Source organism: Dama dama, chromosome 19, assembly GCF_033118175.1.
Source record: "Dama dama isolate Ldn47 chromosome 19, ASM3311817v1, whole genome shotgun sequence".
Classification (NCBI taxonomy): Eukaryota; Metazoa; Chordata; class Mammalia; order Artiodactyla; family Cervidae; genus Dama; species Dama dama.
The window spans coordinates 70,196,531-70,220,838 of NC_083699.1; the positions used below are offsets into that span (position 1 = coordinate 70,196,531).

General features: G+C 40.9%; 1 long non-coding RNA gene across 2 annotated transcripts in view; it reads left to right on the forward strand.

The window, feature by feature from the left end:
* LOC133073622 (uncharacterized) overlaps window positions 1–24,308 on the forward strand; it is a 203,495-nt gene that overhangs the window by 116,684 nt on the left and 62,503 nt on the right. The window contains exon 5 of one of the 2 annotated variants that reach the window (XR_009697021.1): window positions 4,768–4,987. The exons of the other annotated variant lie outside the window; for it this stretch is intronic. This is a non-coding gene — a long non-coding RNA (uncharacterized LOC133073622). Of the gene's footprint in view, window positions 1–4,767; window positions 4,988–24,308 lie in introns of those variants that run through there. 2 annotated transcript variants of the gene reach the window in all.

The window sequence follows — 24,308 nt, forward strand, 5'->3', positions numbered from 1 at the left end:
GGGTATGAGTCTGAAACTCAGGTGTTTGTCTCAAAATAGAGTTTTGGGAGTCATGTGTATATATATGGTGGCTGAACATGTGTATGTGGAGTGTGTGATGAGAGTCAGGCAGAGGACCCAAGGGGAAACTCTACACAGATTAAATAAGAGGTTGTCCCAAGCTAGTGAGGACCTTCACCCAGAGACTTTTTTAGAGCCAGAGTCTGCAAAACACTCACCTCCCCTGTGAGACTATCCCGATTTAAGCCCACAGGAAAATTTATCACGCTCTCCTCACTGTTCCTGAATCACTGTTTCATATGACTGATGTAACACACATCTTTCTGTATTATGCTTAGTTGCAGAGATAGATGGCTGTGACTTTGTTGGCTAAGTGGTGAGTGCCTTAGAGACATGGATATAAGTTCACTACATGCTTCAGGTTAACAAAAAAGACCATTCATTCATCACTCCATTTAAAAAAATATTTTATTCAGCCTGTATTTCTAACATAGCTTACTGTATCAGTCCCCAGGGCCTTTGCACAACAGTTAGCTGAGTGAAGGAAAGATTCAGTTTCTTATTTTCATTCATTCATTTTCAAGTTTTTCAATGACTGCCATGCTGTTGAGCTTTTTTTTTTTTTTTTTAAAGTTTTTATATAAAGTTACCCTTTTCTGAGTTAGAAAAAACTCCATGGAATTTTGAAGAATCCACCTTTACTATTTCTACTCTTACTGTCTGCCCTTCTCATTTCATGTCATTCTGGGCTTATCCCAAGCCTTGATGTATTTTTCTAAACTAATTTGCTGATGTTGACTCATTAACTGGTTACCTTGGTTTCAACAGAATTATGGTTTTGTAAGTTCCTATTCTTTTACTTATGACTATTGATAACATTGCCTTTAAATCAATATTATGTGAAAGAGAAAAATTAGATTTAGTGAAAAAACAGTTATTTTTTCCAGTTGTCTGTCATTTAAACAGAAAGAAAACCAAAGAATTGATTTGAAGGTCATAGTAGAAAACCTCTCTTTTATCTGTGGTTTATTTACAATTTTGAAGTTGATTTTATTTCTATCATGAATTTTTGGCAGTATTTAGTTTTTGATTTGGCATATTTCTTACCTTTAGGCATTTACTCAAGCTGCCTAAAAGAGAGATTTACTGATACATGTTTTTAAAAACAGAATGATAAGTAAACAGTCTCCCTCATTAACCTGGCGCATGTGTTGAAGTTTTATACTAAAACAACTCCTCACAAAGAGTTCAAGTCTTAGGATTGTGAACTTTCTCCTATTTTTAGAATAGTTTATCTCTTAGTGTCTTTTGAAGGCAAAAGAAGTTAAGCAGATATTTGTGCATATTTTTGAGACATTCTGAAGTGAATGTAGCATATCAATTAAATTATGTTCTCAATTTGTCTGCATAAGGAACACTGGTGTTTTTAGTTTGTTCACTTCTAGGTTACAGGGCTTCTTAGGGCAATTCGCGTAACTCTGCTTTAGAACCACTCAGATGGGTTTTTCCAAATGCAATGTAGACTATCCCAGCTATAGTCTGAATCAGAATTTCTGGATGAAGCCAGATATCTGCTTGTTAGCCCCTCAGGTGATACTTGTAGGCTAAGAACCACTGATTAATAGAGTGGTTCCAGGGAATAAATGAGGACTCCGAGCTGATGAGATAGGGCTGTCTTCACGGAACCAAGACAGGCATTGGCAACACTACTCAGTATGAGAATAGGGGTCATAATCCTCTTCACTGCAGAAGTAGATCCTGGAGCTGTAGCACAGAAGAGAAATCACTGCCTGAAAGCTGTGTAGACTTTAAGTCTTAAACTTGCAGCAACATTTTAATCTACACTAGTCATTAGTTGTAAATGTCTGTTTGGTTATTTTGACTCTAAGCTCTTGAAGAACAGAAATTGCTTCTTCATAGTTTGTAGCCATATTCTCATTATGGGGCTTGGCCCACAAAAAAATGTTCTACATACCCTTATTTCTTTATAGACAGGAAAACTATCCAGTTAGCTTGAGGCAAGAATCATATATGCTCCTGTACACACACCTATCCCCATCCACCCACATCTTCACACGTATCTAGTGATGTTACATGACTAGTTTCAATGGACCACGATGACTTGTCTATGGCTACTGGTGTCAGAATGACTCCAGTTGGGTCACATGATGAGCATCATTCTGCTCAGAGCCAAGAGAAAAACCAACATGATATGAGTTTGCATGGATCCCGTTCTTATTTCTCGATGGAGCAATTTGGGGTATATCTATTTTGTTTAACGTGTGACCCCCCCCAAAGGGTTGAGTTTACTGTTAACCAGGGTGGCTTCCTCTGAGCAACTTTCTGAAGTTCGTGTCCAACCAGGTATGAGCTCTTCTGTTCTTGATTCCCTCAGCTTGGTGTGTCTTTTGGAGGCATTTTCCAGTCAGCTGTATTTTTGTTTCACAGTCTTATTTATTTTATTGAATTATGAGTTCTTTGAGGGTAAAATCTTCCCCAAGTTTACAAAACCATAGCTAGGTCTTGAACTCTGATTCTGTTGCTCCAAGTCTCTTTGCACCTGACACAATGCCAAATTATTGCTTATTATTATTATCCCAAGGGAATGGTACCAGACAGATTTTGAACAGACAAGTAGTTCATATCAGGTCTCTTAAGAAAGGGAAATGTATAGAACATTTTTATTTGGAAAGAGGGAAGGAAAGTTGAGAAGAGCAGGGCTTGGTTATTGTGCATGAACTTGGGGAGAGATTACCAAAAGAGAAGGGCCTCCTGAGCAGCAAAGGCCAAGATGCAAGCAATGAATGTCTTGATGGGGAATTAATGCTGTGTATGTGGGCACAAAGGAGACACTGGGAATTCAGGCCAGGGGAAGAGAAGGAAAGCTCCAGTATTTCAAAATTTGTCTTTTTATATGCTTGTTGCAAAGAGGGGGGTCTGTACTGATTAAAGGCTGTAAATGAACTAGTATCATTTTCTAAGATATAACTTGGATGGCAGGCTTAAAAGATACTCCACAATAAGTAAGCCTACTACTCTAGACCAGTGCTTTTCAGTACTCATGTTCATAGCCAAGACCTCGATCACCTGTTCAACAGCCAAGACCTGTTGATTGGTGCCTTTCAGCTTTTACTTGAAAATATGGCTAATTAGAGAAATGATGACAATTTGAACTGTATTCTGAGGGCTGCCTATTTATGCCAAGATGATAGAGTGATATGCAAAGCACATTTAATATTTTAATATTAAATTTCACTTAGTATTTACATTTAAAATTTACTACTACATTTTAATACTGTATTATTTTGATGTTCTCCAGTATCACTAAGTTTATTAAAATGAATGTAATCCTCCAAAATTTAGATGGAATGAACAAACCAGTTAAACACAAAATTCTCCATTGTTGAATGAATTAGAGAGCCTGCCAGCTTGGTTGATAACTTAAGCTTCAACTGGATGATAGAATTAAGTTTCTCTGGTTGAGATTTAATCTGTGGCATGTGTAATTTTTGCTAGCTGGATAAAACATTATTTAACATGGGGACTCTCAAATGCTATCATGCTTAAGAACTACCCAGAGAGCTTCTTAAAATGTAAATACCTAGGCCCCACCCCCAGATATTCTGATCTAATAGGTCTGGTGTGAGACCTGGAATATGCATTTTAGACAAACTCCCAAGTGATGCAGGCGCTGCTTCTCTACAACATCCCCCTTGAGTAGCAAGGTCCTAAAAGAATTGGAAAAGGTAGTTTCAAAGGAATAGAAGCTGGATGCATGTTTCTTAGTCAAACTTATCATCACTAAACCAACCAGTTTAATGATTATTATATTAATTCTAATTTAATATGATTTTTCCTAACAGAAACAAAGAACATGAATTCCTATAAAACTTCTTTACAAGACAACTTGGCATTGGTTCTGACTTAAAATTATAATTTTATTGATTCTCCATTTTATTAAATAGATGTTCCTTGAGTTTGTTTTAGCTGGGGGGAAATGAATTTTCAGTGAAATTTTACTATCTATCTATGGCCTGCTTGTTGAAGCGCAGAGAAATATTTAAACCAAATGGACAAAAAGAATCATGCAAAAAGGGAATGAACAGAAGTTATATTATCATTTGTATTAAGATAAACAAATGAAAGGCACAGTGTATTTGATTAGCATTTGACAAGGTTATTGTAATGATTAATTTTGTATGTCAATTTGACTGGGTCATAGAATACTCAGATATTGGATCAAACATTATTCTGGGTGTTTGGGGAGGGTGTTTTGTATGAGATTAGCACTTAAACCAGTGGACCAAGTAAAGCAGATTACCCTCCCTGATTGGAATGAGTCCAATCAGTTCCAGGCTTGAATGAATAAAAATGTTGAGTTAGGAGGGAATTCCTCGGCCTGGTGGCATTTGAGTTGGGACATTGGCTTTTCCCTGCCTTTGCCCTTGAACTGAAGCTTGGTGCTTCTGTGTCTCAGGTCTGCTGGCCTCCAGAGTAGAACCACCATCAGCTCTCCTGGGTCTCTGACTTTGCACTTGGACTGGAAATACATCCCACTGCTTTCCAACTTTCTGAGTCCCCCTGAAAATCGTGGGACTTGTTCCCCCCATAACACCTGAGCCAATTGCTTGTAATTAATGAATCAATCTTTGTCTCTGTCTCTGATTGGTTCTGTGTCTCTGGAGAGCCCTGATTAATACAGTTACATTATAGTTTTTTCTCTTGTTGTGTCTTTTTAAAATAATATGCCATAATTTTCATTCCTAGGTGACATAGTGGTAAAGAATCTGCCTGGCAATGCAGGAGACACAAGAGATGTGGGTTCAATCCGATCCCTGACTCAGGAAGATCCCCTGGAGTAGGAAATGGCAGCCCACTCAAATATTCTTGCCTGGAAAATTCCATGGACAGAGGAGCCTGGTGGTTTACAGTCCATGGGGGTCGCAAAGTATTGGACACGACTGAGCATATGTATAACAATAAAATAATTTCCATGCTGTTTGTAAAGGTAAGGTGCTTGAGGTCCTATTTATTTCTTGTTTCATGCCTCAGCGACTTTTTATTACAATGTACCCAGAGAACAGGGATGATACAACTCGCACACACTATAATTTGCACAGCCCAGTGCAAATCAGAGCCGAGTGTGCACTGGGGCATCATACACGCTGCACTGACAACTCCTTTGAAAGCATGTCAACCCAGGTCATCGTATCCTCAATCTCTCATCAAGGCATCAGCAAGGCAGGGAAGGGCATGGAAGGAGTCCTGTCACTGAGCGTTCATGCATTCATTGCTATGTCATGGGCATTCTGTCTGTTGTGGTTTTGTATGACCCAAGAGTCACTGTCAGACTCTTCAACAGTCACCCCTTCAACAGAACAAAGACAGGAAGCCCACTCTAGTCTTGGGGTACCATCATGCTCCACTTTTAAAGTAAGAGTGCCCTTGAGTGATCCTTACTTTAGTTTTCTTGAAAAGAGAATTGGTTAAAAAAAATGTGGGCTCACTACAAGCATGGAATATAAACATGTACATATATATTTACACAGATTCCTGGATGAGGCACAAATGGGAAAAATAATATTTCCCCTTTTTAAAAAAAATACTGACTTCATTAGTAAAACGGAGATGTTTTCTTAGTTGCAAGAAGAAAAATTCTTTCAGTTGAGAATGGAAAAGAATTTACTAAGCTTGAAAAACTAAAAATAATTCCTGGCTGGTCTTATTCCTGTCCTCTGTATTTAAAGGAATTTACTCCTGATACTATTATTACAGGAAATTCCAAAAGTGTGAACATTTTCTGGAATTTTTATAAAAACAAGTGTTTATATTTTGTTTAATTTAGACATGGAGGAAAACAGTTTTGCTTTGTGTGCACTGAGGTGTCTAGTGAATACCAGGACAATGTGATTTTGTGCAAAATTTAGATAATGAAAGAATTTAGGGATTCATAGAAGAGTCATAGAGGAACACACTTAACATAAAATGTCTCTCAAACTCTGCTGCTGCTGCTAAGTCACTTCAGTCGTGTCCGACTCTGTGCGACCCCATAGACGGCAGCCCACCAGGCTCCCCCGTCCCTGGGATTCTCCAGGCAAGAACACTGGAGTGAGTCAAACTCTGTTGAGGTCTATGACAAACAATGGCTTTTAACACCAATGCAATGTTCACTTACACTGTCAAGATGTTTGTTATAGGGGATGGAAATTGGTATCTTTCTCCAAGATGAGCTTTTAGGTCATTATGAAAATGATCAGTGGTTAATAATTATGAACAGATTTGATTCCTATGAGATGTCCAGGTATTTGCTGCCCGCTAAGTAAGCAAAGGGATTGAAAGGTGATGAAATATTCAGATGTCTTAAAAAACATACAGGCCAAAGTTCGGTTAATAGCATCTCTCTTATTCATGGTCTCAGCCTCTCTTTCATCTTATGCATAAATTCTGGAGCTTGAGGGCAACATCTTCAGTTGTGTCAATATGGTATATTCCTAGGACAAGGATGAAGATATGGAAAACCTTGACCTTCAGTTTAGTGTTCTTGGACCACAACTCTGAATTTCCAAATTCACCGTGCCCTTCCAAGGTCCTATAAAAATTCCAACTTGTTTTATAGCTAACATTTTTTACTGCACTGTTAGTGGGTTTCTGGAAAGGAGAGTTATGCAGTGAAGAAAACCGTTTGCATGCCTGCCCATGAGTTCAGTTCTTGAGAGTTTTATACAATTACCACTCAGGGTCATATCAATAACTCACTGAAGAAAGCTGAAAGAAGCTCTATTCATGGAATAAAGCCATGACATTTGCCTGAATATGTTCCTTAACTCGTTTTTTTACAGTCAACTGAACACATGCATTTGTTAGAACCTCTGATACCACAGGTAACTGTATAAAAATCTGATCCAACAACTTTGTCTTCAATGCACATTGGACCGTGCCTTTGTACTGTCAGGCTGCATTAATGTTTTTGCATCAAACAAAAATCATTATTGAGAAATTTGGCATTGCTTTGCTAAAGCAGGTATCTACTGAATATCCCCAATCCAATTCTTTCCTCTAATATGGTAATCTGTTATCTGTATTCAATTATCTGGAAGGTGAAAGTTGTTGGGCTGCCCAATGGAAAATTTTAAGTCCTTTCACTCTGGGTCTGCTGTCTTTTCAGATCAATCTTTCTGCTAATGACAACCAATACTTTCATATGTGATTACAGGCCTGCTCCATCTTTTCATGAGCCGAGACTCTTTGGAATCATATGTATTGATCTTTTTAATAGAAGTCAGGAAAAATAAAATTACTCTGGCTTCTTGCGGCAAAACGATGATAAATGAGAACTTCGAAACTTATGGGAGAAATTTTTTCTGCCTTGGATTATTTTAATCACTAAAAATGATTGTCTTTTTAATAATATTTGCTTTCCATTATGCACATTTGCAGCAAAGCCAAAAATTGTTTCTGTATTGCTTTATTAAACCACATTGAGGCAGGGGACTGTGGGTATTCCAGTACCTGCTGGTGACTCAGGTAATAGCGCCCCCAAACAGGAGGCAAAGAGCCAAGCTCCAGAGACTTGAGAGCAATCTCCAGCTGAATTTCACTACAGCCCTTCTGATAAGAGAACTTTGCTGAACTATGGATATTTTTTTACATTTGTTTAAAAGCTCATTGTTAATACTATTATCTTAGAAACAAGACTCTATTCTTTTCTTAAAATGAAGTTTTTATTTTGTATTGGGGAATAGGTGGCTCAGAGGGTAAGGAATCCACCTGCAGTGTAGGAGACCTGGGTTCGGTTCCTGGGTTGGAGAGATCCCCTGGTGGAGGAAATGGCAACCCACTCCAGGATTCTTGCCTGGAAAACTCCATGGCGGGCTACAGCTTGTGGGGTCACAAAGAGTTGGACATGACTGAGCAGCTTTCACTTTCACTGCTGATTAGCAACGTTATGGTAGTTTCAGGTAAATAGCGAAGGGACTCAGCCGTAGATATACATCTTTCCACTCTTCCTCAACTCCCCTTCCCTCCAGGGTGTCAAGATTCTATTCTTTTATTGCCCATCCTTTTTGATTTCTCCTTGGCCAAGACGGATTATTTCCCATGTGGTTTTCCTTTCTTGGTTAAGAGAAAATATATGTAACTCCCTGGCTGTGGTTTTGGCTGCCTCCTCTGTGTCTGGAGCTGCTGGTGGTCCATTGGTGGTAACTGGGAATCGAAGATGTGGGATCATTGTTATATCATCTTTTCTTCAAAACCTAAAACTACAGGACTCACGTTGGGTCTCGTTTTGGAAGATGAGCTTTCTGTTTTATATTTGCAACAACTTTGTGGTTCCCCAGCTGAAGACATGATTCTTTTCTTGGCTTTGGGGGAACATGTGGCCAACACAGAAGATCAAAGAGAGTCATCGCCACTGCTAAAAAGACCGGATTTCCGTCAGTTTGAAGAAATGGGTGAGGACAAAAACACTGCAGATGTCAGGGCAAAGTACAGATTTGGTTTGCTTTGTCTGGCTCTTCTGCATACTCAGTCGCTCAGTCATGTCCGACTCTCTGACCCCAAGGACTGTAGCCCGCCAGTCTCCTCTGTCCATGGGATTTCCCAGGCAAGAATATTGGAGTGGGTTGCCATTTCCTCCTCCAGGGGATCCTCCTGACCCAGGGATCAAATACATATCTCCTGCATTGGTAGGCGGATTTTTTTTTTTTTACCACTGATTCACCTGCAAGGTCCTGTTTGGCTCTTGGGGACTTATTTGTGAGAAGGAAAACTTGTCCCATTGGGAAGCCACATAAATAGCATTCCTGGTTCAATGACTTTTTATCATTGATGATGAAGACATGAATCAGTCTCTCTGTCACCCTTTTGTTCTTTCTCTGTATCTCTCCATCTCCCTTCTACCCAAACATGACAAAAAGAAAGATATCATTTAGGAAACAAATTTTGTTCATCAGGCTTGCTGTGTAACTTCATTTAATCCAGTTCTATGGAGACTTGGTGAGAGCGTCCCATGGGCCAGGCAATGAGAATATAGGATCAAACTGAAGAGACGGGTTTCCAGACTGTGTGTAGAGAGTGGAAGGGGATACAAGGGAAATGGCCACCAAACTTCAAAACAACCTTGATGAGTGTTACCACCCTTCAAGTACAGAGTGACTCTGGAGGATAGACTGAGTCTGACCATGGATGGCTAACTTTAGAGAGAGTAGGAATAAGCCGGATGGAGATTGGAGGATGTGGGTGGAGAAAGGATATTCTGGGCTGAGGAAACTGCTCCTGTGAAAGCTGGAATTTGAGGCGGTATGGCCTTTGTGAGGAACTGAGGCTCTCCCTGCCTCGCTTCAAGACAGAAATGGCCAGAGATATGGGTCCCTGTTTCCTAATGTCACCTGGGTGTACCTGTGGCCTCTGAGTTGAAATACACTCCCACTTGGAGAACTTTTTTCCGTTCTCTGGCTGCATAGCACGTGGCATCTTAGTTCTCTGACTAGGGATTGAACCTGCACCCCTTACAATGGAAGCATGGAGTCTTAACCCCTGGACCACCAGGGAAATCCCACACTTGGAGATCTTGAAGACTCTAAGGCACATTTTGCATTATTAGCTGCTGGACTCATGTGTGGTGCTGCCTTTGTCTAGAATAATTCAATTTTGGCCACTTTGCTATCTTTGACCAGAAGGCAGTGTTTGTATAATTGTTTGAGTGTATCTAGAATTTTGGCCTCAGTTTAGAAAAATCAGTGGAAAATATTGGAACCCAAATGCCTGTGATACCTGTGATGAGAAGTGTAGGTTTTAAAAAGTCCTAAAATGGGAGGAAAAATGGACATTTTTGTAGCGAATTAGCTTTAGGCATATGTTAGTTTTAAGCTTGCAAATTGTGTATTCATGTGTGAAAAGTAAGCAAAATATTAAAAGGGCATGCCTGAAACACTAGAAATAAACTTACAAAGAGTATAAGCATGTCTAAAGGTGAGGTATATTTAGGGGCTTTTTAATTTCTCTCTCTTTCTGAGTCCTCTCATCATATATATTATATATATATATATATATAAACAGAGATGTTTATTTTGTATGAAAGTCTTAATTTTTTTCTCTTGAGGAGTTTGTTAAAGATAGTTAGAAATCACAGATTCAAAATTTAGTTGCTTACATATCACTTCTCAGTTCTGTGCATTAGCTAGAACAATGGAATAATGTAAAATGAAAAGCAATCACAAACATCTGTTTGTATCTGTCTTGTTGAGCACTTCAGGAGGTATCATTAATGTCAGATTAGATCTTGTTATTAAGAGGTGGAAACAGTTCTTGATAATAGTAAACACTACAGAACTTGACAACAATTTGGAGAAATGCAAATAGAGTGATAGCAAAATATGCATAACTATAGAAACATAAAGTTAGGAAAAGATAATGGAATCTTTAATTTTACTGATTCAGAAGATTTATTGAAGTGAATTCTGTAAGCAAAATTTGTCACATAGTTACTGAAAGAGTACTAGAGAAATTTTGGGTCTTGATTGCATGCTCAACTGACCATGGAAGGTTTAAATACCTTCAAATACAAAATATCCACTGACATCAAGAGGTTTGAGCACTCGACTCTTCTACATGCAAACCTTACATTACAGCTTCTTGAGGTTTCAGTTCAAGCCAAATTGTGACTTGATTCTCTACAAGTCATGGTGGTTGCATTAAGAAGCTTCCAGAATCTTGGGTAATTTAAAAGTCTTTTGTAGGCTGAAGAGTCAGCAGGTAGAATATGGACTCTATGCTATCAAGCTTTTAGGTTCATAATTAACAAGCTAAAATATGCAAAAGGAAAAGTACCTTCTCTTCCTGCCATCTAATATTTATTAGAGAATTTTCTAACTCCCCACCTCCTAGTGAGTTCTGCCTGTAATTTATTTTCAGTTTGTCCTTCTTTTTGCTTCATCTATGTTTGAAAACATTGAGGTTTCTATTGTCATTTTGGTTGCAATTCCACCAATACCCTGTGTAGCTTAAAATGACCTTGAATTTTCCATGACTCAAGCCTGCAGAAAAGCATTGTTGATCATTTTCATTGGCTAGTTTTAGCCACTGCCTCTAACTGTTACTCTTCCTTACAACCACATGTAAGTCTGTTTGTGTGTGTGTGTATCTTGTATATGATTTCTTATTTTATTTTTAAATTGATGTACAGTTGATTTACAATATTGTTTTAGTTTAAGGTGTATGGCAGTGATTCAATTACATATATACACACACATTATTTTTCAATATAGATTATTGCAAGATATTGAATATAGTTCCCTTTGTTGTTTATCTATTTTATATATAGTAATTTGTATCTGCTAATCTCAAACTCCTAATTTATCCCTCCCTTTCCTTTCCCCTTTGGTGGCTTGCTATGTCTGTGAATCTGTTTCAGTTTTGTACTTAAGTTTATTTGGGTCATATTTTAGATTCTACATATAAGTGATATCATATGGTATTTGTTGTCTGACTTACTTCACTTACTATGATAATCTCTGGGTCTATCCATGTTGCTGAGGATGGCATTTCATTATTTTTGATGGCCAACTAATATTCATATATATATGTGCCACATCTTCTTTATCTGTTTGCCTGTCAATGGACATTTAAGTTGCTTCCATATCTTGGCTATTGCAAACAGTGCTACAATGAACACTGGGATGCGTGTATTTTTTCAAATTAGAGTTTTCATCTTTTCTGGATATATGCCCAGGAGTGGGATGGTTGGATCATATGGAAACTTTATTTTTAGTTTTTTTAGGAACTTCCATACTTTTTTCCATAGTGCATGAGTTTATATTCCAAACAACAGTATAGGAGTATTCTCTTTTCTCTACACCCTCTCCACCGTTTATTGTTTGTGGACTTTTTGATGATGGCCATTCTGATCAGTGTGACGTGGTAGTTTTGATTAGCATTTCTGTAATTATTAGTCATGTTGAAATCTTTTCATGTGCCTATTGGCCATCTGTATGTCTTCTTTGGAGAAATGTCTACTGAGGTTTTCTGCCAATTTTTTAAAATTTTGATGGAGTTGTTCCTTTTTCTGTTATCAAGTTGTATGAGCTGTTTGAATATTTTGGAAATTAAGCCTTGGTACGTCACGTGGTTTGCAAATATTTTTCTCCCACTGTGCAGGTTGTCTTTTCTTTTTCTTTATGGTTTCCTTTGCTGTGCAAAAGCTTATGAATTTGATTAGGTCTCATTTATTTTTGCTTTTATTTTTATTGCCTTGGGAAACTGCTTGTCAGTCTTTTGACATCTCAGGTTTTTTTGCTTTCCCTGAGGATTGTGGCAATTAAGCTATTGATCATATAGTCCTATAGGGGTTTTCTAAGGGTTTTCTCAGGGAGACTCTTAAAAGCTGTTGTATGCTCAGGCATTCACCCAGACAGCTCTCTGAATTCTGCAGGAAAAGATTCCCACCAGTGTGTATGTGATGAGGGCATTGCATGGCCAGCTTGTGAAAACCTGTTGGCCCTTGATTCAGTTCAGTTCAGTTCAGTTGCTCAGTTGTGTCTGACTCTTTGTGACCCTATGGACTGCAGCATACCAGGCCTCCCTGTCCATTGCTAACTCCCGGAGTCCACCCAAACTCATGTCCATTTAGTCAGTGATGCCATCCAACCATCTCATCCTCTGTCATCCCCTTCTCCTCCTGCCCTCAACCTTTCCCAGCATCAGGGTCTTTTCAAATGAGTTCTTTGCATCAGGTGGCCAAAGTATTGGTGTTTCAGCTTCAATATCAGTCCTTCCAATGGATATTCAGGACTGATCTCCTTTAGGATGGACTGGTTGGATCATGTGCTATCCAAGGGACTCTCAAGAGTCTTCTCCAACACCACAGTTCAAAAGCATCTATTCTTCTTCACTCAGCTTTCTTTATAGTCCAACTCTCACATACATACATGACTATTGGAAAAACCATAGCCTTGACTGGATGGACCTTTGTTGGCAAAGTAATGTCTCTGCTTTTTAATATACCATCTAGGTTGGTCATAACTTTTCTTCCAAGAGATAAGGGTCTTTTAATTTCATGGCTGCAGTCATCATCTGCAGTGATTTTGGAGCCCCCAAAAATAAAGTCAGCCACGGTTTCCCCATCTATTTGCCATGAAGTGATGAGACCAGATGCCATGGTCTTAGTTTCCTGAATGTTGAGCTTTAAGCCAACTTTTTCACTCTCCTCTTTCACTTTCATCAAGAAGCTCTTTAGTTCTTCTTCACTTTCTGCCATAAGAGTGGTGTCATCTGCATATCTGAGGTTATTGATATTTCTCCCGGCAATCTTGATTCCAGCTTGTGCTTCATTCAGCCCAGTGTTTCTCATGATGTACTCTGCATAGAAGTTAAATCAGCAGGGTGACAATATACTGCCTTGATGTACTCCTTTTCCTATTTGGAACCAGTCTGTTGTTCCATGTCCAGTTCTAACTGTTGCTTCCTGACCTGCACACAGATTTCTCAAGAGGCAGGTCAGGTGGTCTGGTATTCCTATCTCTTTAAGAATTTTCCAGTTTGTGGTGATCCACACAGTCAAAGGCTTTGGCATAGTCAATAAAGCAGAAATAAATGTTTTTCTGGAACTCTCTTGCTTTTCAATAATCCAATGGATGTTGGCAATTTGATCACTGGTTCCTCTGCCTTGGATGTATCGTGTGTACTAAGTCGCTCCAGTTATGTCCGACTCTTTGCGACCCTATAAACTGTAGCCTGCCATGTTCCTCTGTCCATGAAGTTTCTCAGGCAGGAATAGTGGAGTGGGTTGCTATGCCCACTTCCAGGGGATCTTCCAGACCCAGGGATCAAACCCACATCTCCTGCAGCTCCTGCATTGTAGGAGATTCTTTACCACTGAGCCACTGGGAAGGCCATGGATGTAACACGTACCTTAAATTGGTAACCTAGTTCTTTCTTTCAGATTAAAAGCCATTTTTGCTCTGTAAACTACATAATCCCTCTGGTAACACTCGTTAGTCAGCCCAGGAAAGCAGTTTAAAGACTCTGCTAAATGAAGACGTTGTTAGTACTGTTAGTCGCTCAGTTGTGACCAACTCTTTGCAACCCCAAGGACTGTAGCTAGCCAGTGTCCTCTGTCCATGGGATTCTCCAGTCAAGAATACTGGAGTGGTTTAAGACGTTAATAAATGAAGTATCCTAGGCTCCAGCTCATTGCCGAGTTACTCTGAGATGAACAGATGCGCATATAGCTTCTAAGAAGTCTGTTGATCCTAATTTCTGAAGTTAAAGAGCCCAGAGTTTTATTTAGAGTAACCAATTACTCCCTGTATTGACAACAGGAAGTACAAGGGACCTGATCATTGAAAGCGTTTCTGAGTCATAGGGGTCAGGCTAGGCAGTATCTGTGTTAGGGTTTTAAGAATTCAAAGCCCTCTTTAAATTAATTCATTCTTTGATTTGCTTGCTCATTCTTTTCAAAGTGCTTCCTGAGCACCAGTGAGGGGCCAGGTGCTGATACAGGCACTGGAACTCCAAGGCGAGCACAGAGTCCGGTAGAGCATCTAGGTTCTCAGGCAGGATGGCAACTGATCTCCAAGGCTATGAAGGAGCAATGCTTCAGGGTTGGGGGAGAAAGGAGGGACCCTAATTCTGCCTCAGGGCTGATGTAACTGTGTGGATGTTTTTTTCCCTCAAAGGTTACAGAGCAGGAAAGCTAGTTACACAGAGGTGTTTGTTTTTGGGTTGAACTTTTAGAACTGAGGAGGAGTTTTCCAGATGAGTGTGGTTCTTTGCTGATTAAAGTTTCTGAAGACCCAGAGAATGATGGAGGTTTGAAGGCCTGCTTGGAACAGTATATTTTCTTTTTTCTAAAAAATATTTTCAACAAATATCATATATTAATGTATATGTAATATGTAGAATCTATAAAAATGGTACAGATGAACCTGTTTGCAAAGCAGATATAGAGACACAGCCAAAGAAAAATAATGTATGGATATAGGGGTGTGGGCAAAGGGCGATGGGGTGAATTGGGAGGTTGAGGTTGACATATATACACCACAGTGTATAAGATAGGGAAGTAATGGGAACCTATTGTACAGCATAGGGACCTCTACTCAACACTCTGTGGGGACCTAAATAGGAAGGAAACCCTAAAAAGAGGAGATATATGTTAACATATAGCTGGTTCACTTTTCTGTATAGCAGAAACGAACACAACTTTGTAAAGCAACTAAACTCCAATAAAAAATATATAAGTAAAAAATTAAAAAGTTAATTTTATGGGAGCATAGAGCAGTGTATTTTCATATGTGTTATTTATAGGAAGAAAGAACACTTTCCCCCTAAAAGGTCAATGGTTGTTCAATATTTGCTATTTGTGTTACTGCTTGGTTTCCACATTTAAAAACTCTGAGCCATGTTTGACATGTTTTAAAATTCAGGTCAGTGGAAAAGTAAGATTCATTTAACACAACTTTTCAAGAATCCACTTTAATTTGTACATTGAGATTAGTTTCTGTCACATCTCTTTAAGCATGCAAAGAGAGCTTAGTCTCCGTGGTTCACTCTAGGTATTCTTAATATGAAAGTTATTTGAAGTTGTTATGCTTTTTCTCCCTCAGTGGCAATTAGTCGCCTATAGAGGTTTGGACTTTACATGCTCAGACATGGATGTGCTAAGGAGTTACCACTGTTCTCATTCCTGGATCTGGGATAACAGGCAGAATTTTCTTACGTGCAAATTAAATGCTTGACAGCTGGCAAAAGAGGAACGAAGAGAATTTATTTCCCTCTGGGATTTGACAACTGTTAATTCTCCATGAACTTGGCTTCTGCCAAACATATACTGTACTTTCGTCTGATAGGAAATTCATATTGTTAAACTCTATGTGAACTCAAGGTATTAATGTAGAGTGCTTACTAGCAAAAATGACTTGCAAATGTCAGATAAAATTAAATAACATGGCTTAATAAAATAAGCTTGTTTCCGAAAATCTGTTTTTCATATTTGTGAAAGAATTATCTGTCGTGTTATTTAAACCAAGATATTGCCAGGACAGGGAAAAGAGACACTCTTTTATCAATTATCAAGGGAACCATTGATTTCACAAAGCCAATTAAACTATTTCTGGGGGAACAAGTAAATATTAGTTTTAGAAGCATTTCTTTTTGAAAGAGCCTGGTGATGAGGATAAGAGTGCTGAATAAAAATAAGACATCCTATTCATTGCTTGAGGCTCAGCGAATGGCTGATTCTCAGATTTGTTACTTTAATTGACTTAAATAATAAGGGCAGTTAGCTTTTACTAAGACACAGACATAAAATTGGATGGATTTTATGGTCTTTCCAAAATGACTTGAGCAAATGTCCCATGGTTTCCCTAAATATTTTGTGAGCAAAGAAGTTACCATCCAAAAAGCAAGTCTGAATCCAAGGTGCTCTCTAGGGACGCCAGTCAGGGGTCCCCTTCGTGGGCTGTGGTGCTTGCTGGAATCAAGTGTGAATAAACATTTGTCTGGCGCAGTGATCTGAAGCAAAACAGAAAGAGGGAGCTGGAGGACCCTGGCAACTAGCAACATGGGCTGCTTCCAGAGCATATGGCCTCCTGGCTGGAGGACTTTTTGGGGAAAGCCTGTTTGATTACTTTGTGGTAGAAGAGAATGGGGGCAGTTAATGGGAATAATATTCTTAGGTGATGCTGACTTCATCTGTGATGCTCCTAGTATAGGTTTGGTCTCTGGTGGTTCATTAACTATGATGGATCTGGAATCTCCTGGATCTCTGTTCAGAGCCAACTCCTTCAGAATAAATCAGAATTATGACTGTGCGTCAAGGTCAAGGTCCATCTTCTTTGAGGATATGACATCAGCCTTGGGACAATGACAGTCCTAACAAAAACCTTTTCAATAATCCTTTATGGTTCTGTCAGCTGTGCATGACCTCACAACTCTCCTCCATCCTGGCGATAATGAATTCTGTAAATCTACTAACAAATGAACACAATCATCCCTGATTTTATCTACTTGAATTTTCAAATTGTCTCTTTTATGTTTCTCTTCTCCATTTTAAGGAAATGCTACCAAGTTACAGTTCCCTGGAATTTGATAAAGAGCCAAGTAGTTGGAAATTGAACAGCAAACAAGGATATAATTAAAGAAGTTTCTATGTTTCCCCTCTGCTGACATTAGCTACCCATCAGTCTTTTGGTAGGTGGATGGTTGAAGCTCAATTTCTGTTCATCCAGAGTCTTTCTCCTTTTCTTAAGGTTTCATCCTCATCATGGGGGCTTAGGGAGAGCCAAGATACCATGGCCAATAGGCAATGTCATTTTAATGCTATGTCAACTCAACGAGCTTCCCTGGTTGTTCAGTCAGTAAAGAATCTGCCTGCAATGCAGGAGGCACAGGTTCAATCCCTAGGTTGGGAAGATCCCCTGGAGAAGGGAATGGCTACCCTTATTCTTGCCTGGAGAATCCCACGGACAGAGGAGTGGACAGAGGAGCCTGGAGGGCTACAGTCCATGGGGTCGCAAGGAGTCGGACATGATTGAGTGACTGACGCACACACAGCTCCCTCTGGCCTGCTAGGCTGGCTCCAACCCCACATTCACCCTTTACTCATCAGGCGAAAGTCCCATCAGACTTGTGTGGTGTCTGGGCACTGAGGATCAGGGATCTGTACCCAGACCATGCAGATTGCTGTCTTGAGTTGGGCATGAGAAAACACTGAAGTCTTGCTTCCTTTCCATAAACTCTGCTTAGGAAGGGGCCTCTTGTATTCTCTGGACCTAACTTGGGTTCTCCTGTGAACCTCTAGGTCTTTAACTGGGAGTCAAGACAAAGAGCTTCAGGAACCCTGGTTGATGTCTCAACTCTTTTCTTCATCTTTAAGTCAGTCTTCCCTCTTCCCAGCCCAGAGGTGCTTTCTCTTAGCTGGGTAAGAGTGATCTAGCTCAGCATTTTTTCTTGTCTCTTTATTACTGCATAAACTTTAGGTCTTAAACTTTTTTTATGTATAATGACAGACAGGAATCACAAAATAGATATACACCTGACAAATGGGTATATGATTTATCATTAGTAGTGATAACTTAATAATGAGTTTGCTATTAATTCAAAACACAAACAATGGCTCTGCATCTTTTAAAAGGACACATATATATTCAAGGTTAAGCCAACTCTTCAGAGTAGATTATCTACAGGGAATTAGGGAATGGAGTGGGGATGATGGATCAAAGGGAAGAGATAAATCCAAGAGGGGCTTTTCCTGCACTGATGCTGGTGATAAAAGGCTCCCACCAGGGGAAGATTGTGATTAACTGATTTTTATTTCTGGGACCCAGGTGGCGCTAGTGGTAAAGAACCCGCTTGCCAATGCAGGAGACATAAGAGACGCGGGTTCCAGACCCTGGCGGAGGGCTTGGAAACCCACTCCACTATTCTTGCCTGGAGAATCCCATGGGCAGAGGGGCCTGGTGGGCTATGTACCATAGGGTTGCAAAGAGTTGGACACAACTGAAGCAACTGACCATGCATGCATGCCTGGGACCCATTACAACAAACCGACCAGGGTTTATCTCCTGAAGCATCCAGGACATGGGCAATGCAAGCTCAGAAGTGTGGCCTCTGGAAAAACATAGCCTGTAGAGTCTGATTAAGGAAGTTCAGTTCAGTTGCTCAGTCGTGTATGACTCTTTGCAACCTCATGGACTGCAGCACACCAGGCCTCCCTGTCCATCACCAACTCCCAGAGTTTACTCAAACTCACGTCCATCGAGTCAGTGATGCCATCCAACCACCTCATCTTCTGTTGTCCTCTTCTCCTCCTGCCTTCAATCTTTCCCAGCATCAGGGTCTTTTCCGATGAGTCAGTTCTTTGCATCAGGTGGCCAAAGTATTGGCGTTTCAGCTTCAGCATCAGTTCTTCTAATAATATTCAGGACTGATTTCCTTTAGAATGAACTGGTTGGATCTCCTTGCTGTCCAAGGGACTCTCAAGCATCTTCTCCAACACCACAGTTCAAAAGCACCAATTCTCCTCAGTGCAAATAAGATTTCCTTGTCATCTTATTGTCCTTGTCTTTCCTTTGAGACCAAGCCTTTGCTTTCATGGTTTGGACAATTGGATTTCTAGCCCTAGGACCTCCTGCAGCAGGAGGGGTTAACCAAGTCTCCCCCTTTTCCCTGCTGGGAGGTTCTCTGAGCAGTGGGGATACATACTTACAGAGCAAAGGGGTTCATTCTAGGTGTGACACATCAATTTGACATTTTTCGTTAATTCCTAAGATTCCTGGAATCTTATGAATGATACATTTCAAACCTTTTGCCAGCATCCCTGAGCCTATCTGCCACCCTGGATTAACTCCCTCCTCATAAAGGTAAGAGGATTCATGAGCAGAAAACATCACATGGCACCCATGTCAGTTATTAAGCAGGGACCAAAAAGCTGTGCACTCTCCTTTCTGCAAACTGCTGTACCTCAGGATGGGTATTCTCACTTCTATCCAAGGCTGGGCAAGAGAGATCACAGCTGGGGAGTTCCGGCTTCCAGGTTCAGCCTCCTCATGCATGGTCCAAGGCTCTGCTCAGTGGAGTGGAAGACCTTTTCAGCCCCACACAGCTGACCCATTTCCCCTATAGTGCCATCCACCCTACTTTTGGGAGGATCTTAACTTGAAGGATGCTTTCATGTCTAACTGTCCTCAAAACCACAGGGGCAGGAAGTTGCTACGTCTTGCTTCTCTGATCTCCATCAGTTCCACATAGTGGTGAGTGTGTGCATGCATACTCAGTCATGTCTGACTCTTGCGACCCCATGGACTATAGCCCACCAGGATCCTCTGAACATGGCAAGAACATGGGAGTGGGTTGCCATTTCTTTCTCCAGGGGATCTTCCCGACCAATGGATTGAACCCATGTCTCTTGCATCTCCTGCATTGGCAGGCAGGTTCTTTACCACTGTGCCACCTGGGAGGCCCATACCTCCCTCTCATCTTGTCAGAGGGAGGGAGGGCTTAATTATATCTGTGGATGATGAGCAGCTTTTCCCTTCCGTCTAGCTTTCCATACCCATCAGGCTCTCAAATAGTCTGTCTGTCCTTTTGGTTTCTTTGATGTTCCATCTGGATGTCCTTCTAGATGACATTGTTATCATCTAGGGTGGGCACTGAAACTGCGTGGAGAGACTCGTGCATACTTCTGGAGTTCTCTATGTCAGTAAAATACTCAGGCCAGAAACCCAGGGCTTTGACATCCGTCTCCGCCCTCCACACTTCCTGTCTCTTCCCCACCCTGCATGCGGTCACACATCCATCCATTACCTGGTCTTGCAGATCCCGCCTTGTGATCACTCTTACAGCTCCTGTTCCTTGTCCTGACTCATCAAGCCTCCCCCTTCTCCAGCCACAAGCACTCTTGTCCCCATCGTCTCTCCTCATCCTGCTGCCGGAGTGATCTTTAAAAACCCAACCCTTGATTCTCTACTTAGGACCACTTAGTGGCTTCCTATTGCCTTTAGAGGAAGCCACCAGCATAGTATATTAGGTCCTAACTGTCCAATCTGGCTCTTGCTGACCCCACATCTTCTACCAGCACTCTCTCCCAGGTCGTTTCATCTTCATTTCTCATGGTTCTTTGAAAATGCCGAAGGGTTACTTCTTGCCCTGGTTTGTGCTGTTCGGGCTGAATGTAGTGATGCTTTTCTCTTTGCTTCATTCACACCCACCACCCCTTCTCATCATCACTCCCTGGACCAGGTTGGTCCCCATAATGCATCACACTGCACTGTGCTTTTCCTTTGCTGCTATTTCATAATTCATGATTACTTTACATCTGCCACCTTTCCATTTAGACCAGGGGTCCACAACCTCCAGGATCTAATGCCTGATGATCTGAGATGGAGCTGATGTAATAATAATAATAGAAATAAAGTGCACAATAAAAGTAAAGTGCTTGAATCATCCTGAAACCTTCCCCCTGCCTCAGGTCCATGGAAAAATCATCTTTCATAGAACCAGTCCTTGGCGGCCCAAAGGTTGGGGACCACTGCTTTAGACCATCAGTTCCACAGGGGAAATGAGCAGGTTATTTCACTTCCCACTGTACACCCCATGATATTTGGGAGCTAGAATTGCCCCCGTAAATATTCATTGACCCTACGATTTTCCCAAGTTGTTTTTCCGTCGCTAATTTGTGTCCAACTCTGCGACCCCAGGGACTGCAGCATGCCAGACTCCTCTGGCCTTTGCTATCTCTAGGAGTTTGCCCAAATTCGTGTCCATTGAATTAGGGATGCTATATAACCGTCTCATCCTCTGCTGCCCATTTCTCCTTTTGCCTTCAATCTTTCCCAGCATCAGGGTTTCCTAAATTGCTGAATTGCTAATCCAAATTTCAGTGCTCTCAAACTATGCTAAGAAAATTCCCCTTTGAAAACACGACTACAGTGTGCTCAGGTTTATTCCTTATGCCTTGCCCGTGCTTACAAATTCTACTTTTTGGGTGAACAAAGACTTTTTCTAGCTCAGCCCAGGACTGTCTAGTATTTGTGTTCCAACGGTTTCCTTATGTCTCGTATGTTTCCTTTGAGCCATGTCTGAACTTCAGTCCTGCAGGAATGATTTCTCATCTGTTTCTTGTACTAGATAACACCATATTAGTCTTGAATAAATGTGACAAAGTTCTAGCCAAATTCATCATCCTAGTAGAAACCGATGCCCAGGATTTCAATCAAATGAAAAAAAGAGGAGATAAATAGGCTACTCTGAATTTATTTATGAATTGTGTGCTCCCAGAGTTACAGTCTCTAAGGGCTGAAATAAAATAATGAGGCTACCATTTCTCGTACCTAGGAATATGTCCAAGCTGGTTATGGCTTCTTTAGACAATAAAGACAGGGCGCATTCCATAGGCAGAAACGTCTCTTACTCGTGCACCTGGAGGTAGGAATGTCACAATAAATGGCATCACCATTGACCTTGGTTCGAGCCCTAAAGTAGGAGTGATCCTTAATTCCTCAAAATCTACTGTCAAACTATTAGCAAGAGTCTCAACCTTTAAACATCAAAAATCTATATGTACTTCCTTGTATCTCTACGTCTGGGTTTCCCAGGTGTCTCAGAGGTGAAGCATCTGCCTGCCAAGCAGAAGATGCAGCTTTGATCCCTGGATCAGAAAGATTCCCTGAAGGAGGACATGACAACCCACTCCAGTGTTCTTGCCTGGAGAATCCCATCGAGAGAGGAGCCTGGCGGGCTACAGTCCACGGGGTTACACAGAGTCGGACACGACTGAAGTGACTTAGTATGCACGCCCAGACTTCTCTGGTAGCTCAGCTGGTAAAGAATCCACCTGCAATGCAGGAGACTCCAGTTTGATGCTTGGGTCTGGAAGATCTGCTGGAGAAGGGATAGGCTACCCACTCCAGTATTCTTGCGTTTCCCTAGTGGCTCAGCTGGTAAAGAATCCCAGCAATGCAGGAGACCTGGGTTCAATCCCTGGGTTGGGAAGATCCCCTGGAGAAGGGAAAGGCTACCCCCTCCAGTATTCTGGCCTGGAGAATTCCATGGACTCTATAGTCCATGGATTGCAAAAAGTCAGACACAACTCTCACTTTTTACTTTGCAGAAGCAGCAGCCCCAACAGATTTATCTCCTTACTCCACTTGGCTTTTTCTCAGAGCATCTATTACTACCTAATCTTATTGTGAGTACCTGATTATGTTTCAGTCTTGCCCACCAGAACATCATCTCCTTGTAGGCAGGGGTTTTGAAGATCTTGCTGAATGTTGAGTATGCAGCATCTTTGAGGGTCTGGTGCAAAGTCAGAGCTTCCTGAATGCTTGTTAAATGAATGAATGAATGAATGAAACAAGCGAACAGATGGGATTGAGTCTACCTCATGTCCATTCCTGAGGACAGATTCCCTGAAGTCAAAAGGAAAAGTGGCATAAGGCAGTCACAGTCTAGCTGTTACTCTTGTGAGTTTGTTGCTTTCTGGTTATCTGTCTTGATGTTTGGAGAATCCAGAGATTAGCATGAGGCTAAGCATGTTTTCCACGGAGTCAGTCTGTAGAATGATGACTGACCCAGCGCCCCTTTAGGCCACGCTGCCCAGCAATCAATGCAGGACTGTGCCTCTTGGCTGGTACCTGCTGGGCATGGGGGCTCATTTCCCTCTGCAGAGCTGCTGACTGGAGCTGTTTGTCCCTCAAAGGGTGCTAAACCCTCATTAGCAGCTTATAAACTTTTTCCTGCTCTTCAAGACTGGCTCTTTAGTAAACAGTGGGGGCATTTACGAAGTCTTTCTGAGAAATGAGCCAAATGTTTGGAAATGTGCATGTAGAAAGGACCTGGAGAGAAAGTTGACTTATAATAACGCCAGTGGTATGTTTCTTTGTAGACAGAATCACCAGGCTTCAATTAGGTGTTTCAGAACCATTTTTCTTTCTTCTTTTTATTCCCCCCAGGAATTATCTTGAGGGTATAATTTCAGAATTGATTTCCACCAACGTCTGTTTTTGCTAGCTCTTCTTGGGCATAGGGAGGCGGGGAGGGTGCTTGCTTTCAGACTGAGGACAGAGGATACCTGATCAAGGAGTAGAACCACTGTATTTAAGCTGTAAAACTTTTAGCTGGAGGGTAACTTGCATGCACCTAAGGGCTAAGGATATAGCGTGATGAACTTTCAATTCAATGCTGATGGATGTTTGGATAGTTTCTACTCCGGCTATTATAGAAGGTCTATTTTTCTTCCTTCCTTCCTTCTTTCCTTTCTTCCTATTCCCCTCCATTCTCCCCTCTTCATTCTTTTTCATCTCCATTTCCTTCTTTTCTTCTCTTTCTCCTCCTTTAGAATGGAGACTAACTGCTACAAGATGCTCCACAGAGAGAGGTATTAGTGTCTGAGGATAAACTTGGATCATGTGGTCAAAGCGTCTGTGCAGACTGCTGATTCTCCTCTGAAACAACCTGCTGCTTCCCTGGGGTTGGACCCAAGCATCCTTAAGATAGTCCCTTTCTTATCTACCAAGACCTGAAGGAGTGCCTACAGTCAGAATTGGATTAAGGGTTGGGTCAGCTAGGCAGCTGCCCAGGACACTCAGCTTTAGCAATGAATTTAAATATCTTTGTAGATGGTTCACCAGTTAACTTGGGTTTCCTTACACTGCAACTAACACAGTCAAGAAAGTCTCACTTGGGCCACCAATGATATTAATAGTATCCTCTGGTGAAAATAACAAAAAATCCAAAACCACTCCCAACTTGTATATATTTATATATCCCCTCTGTTTTTGAATTTCCTTCTCATTTAAGTCACCAAAGAGCACTGA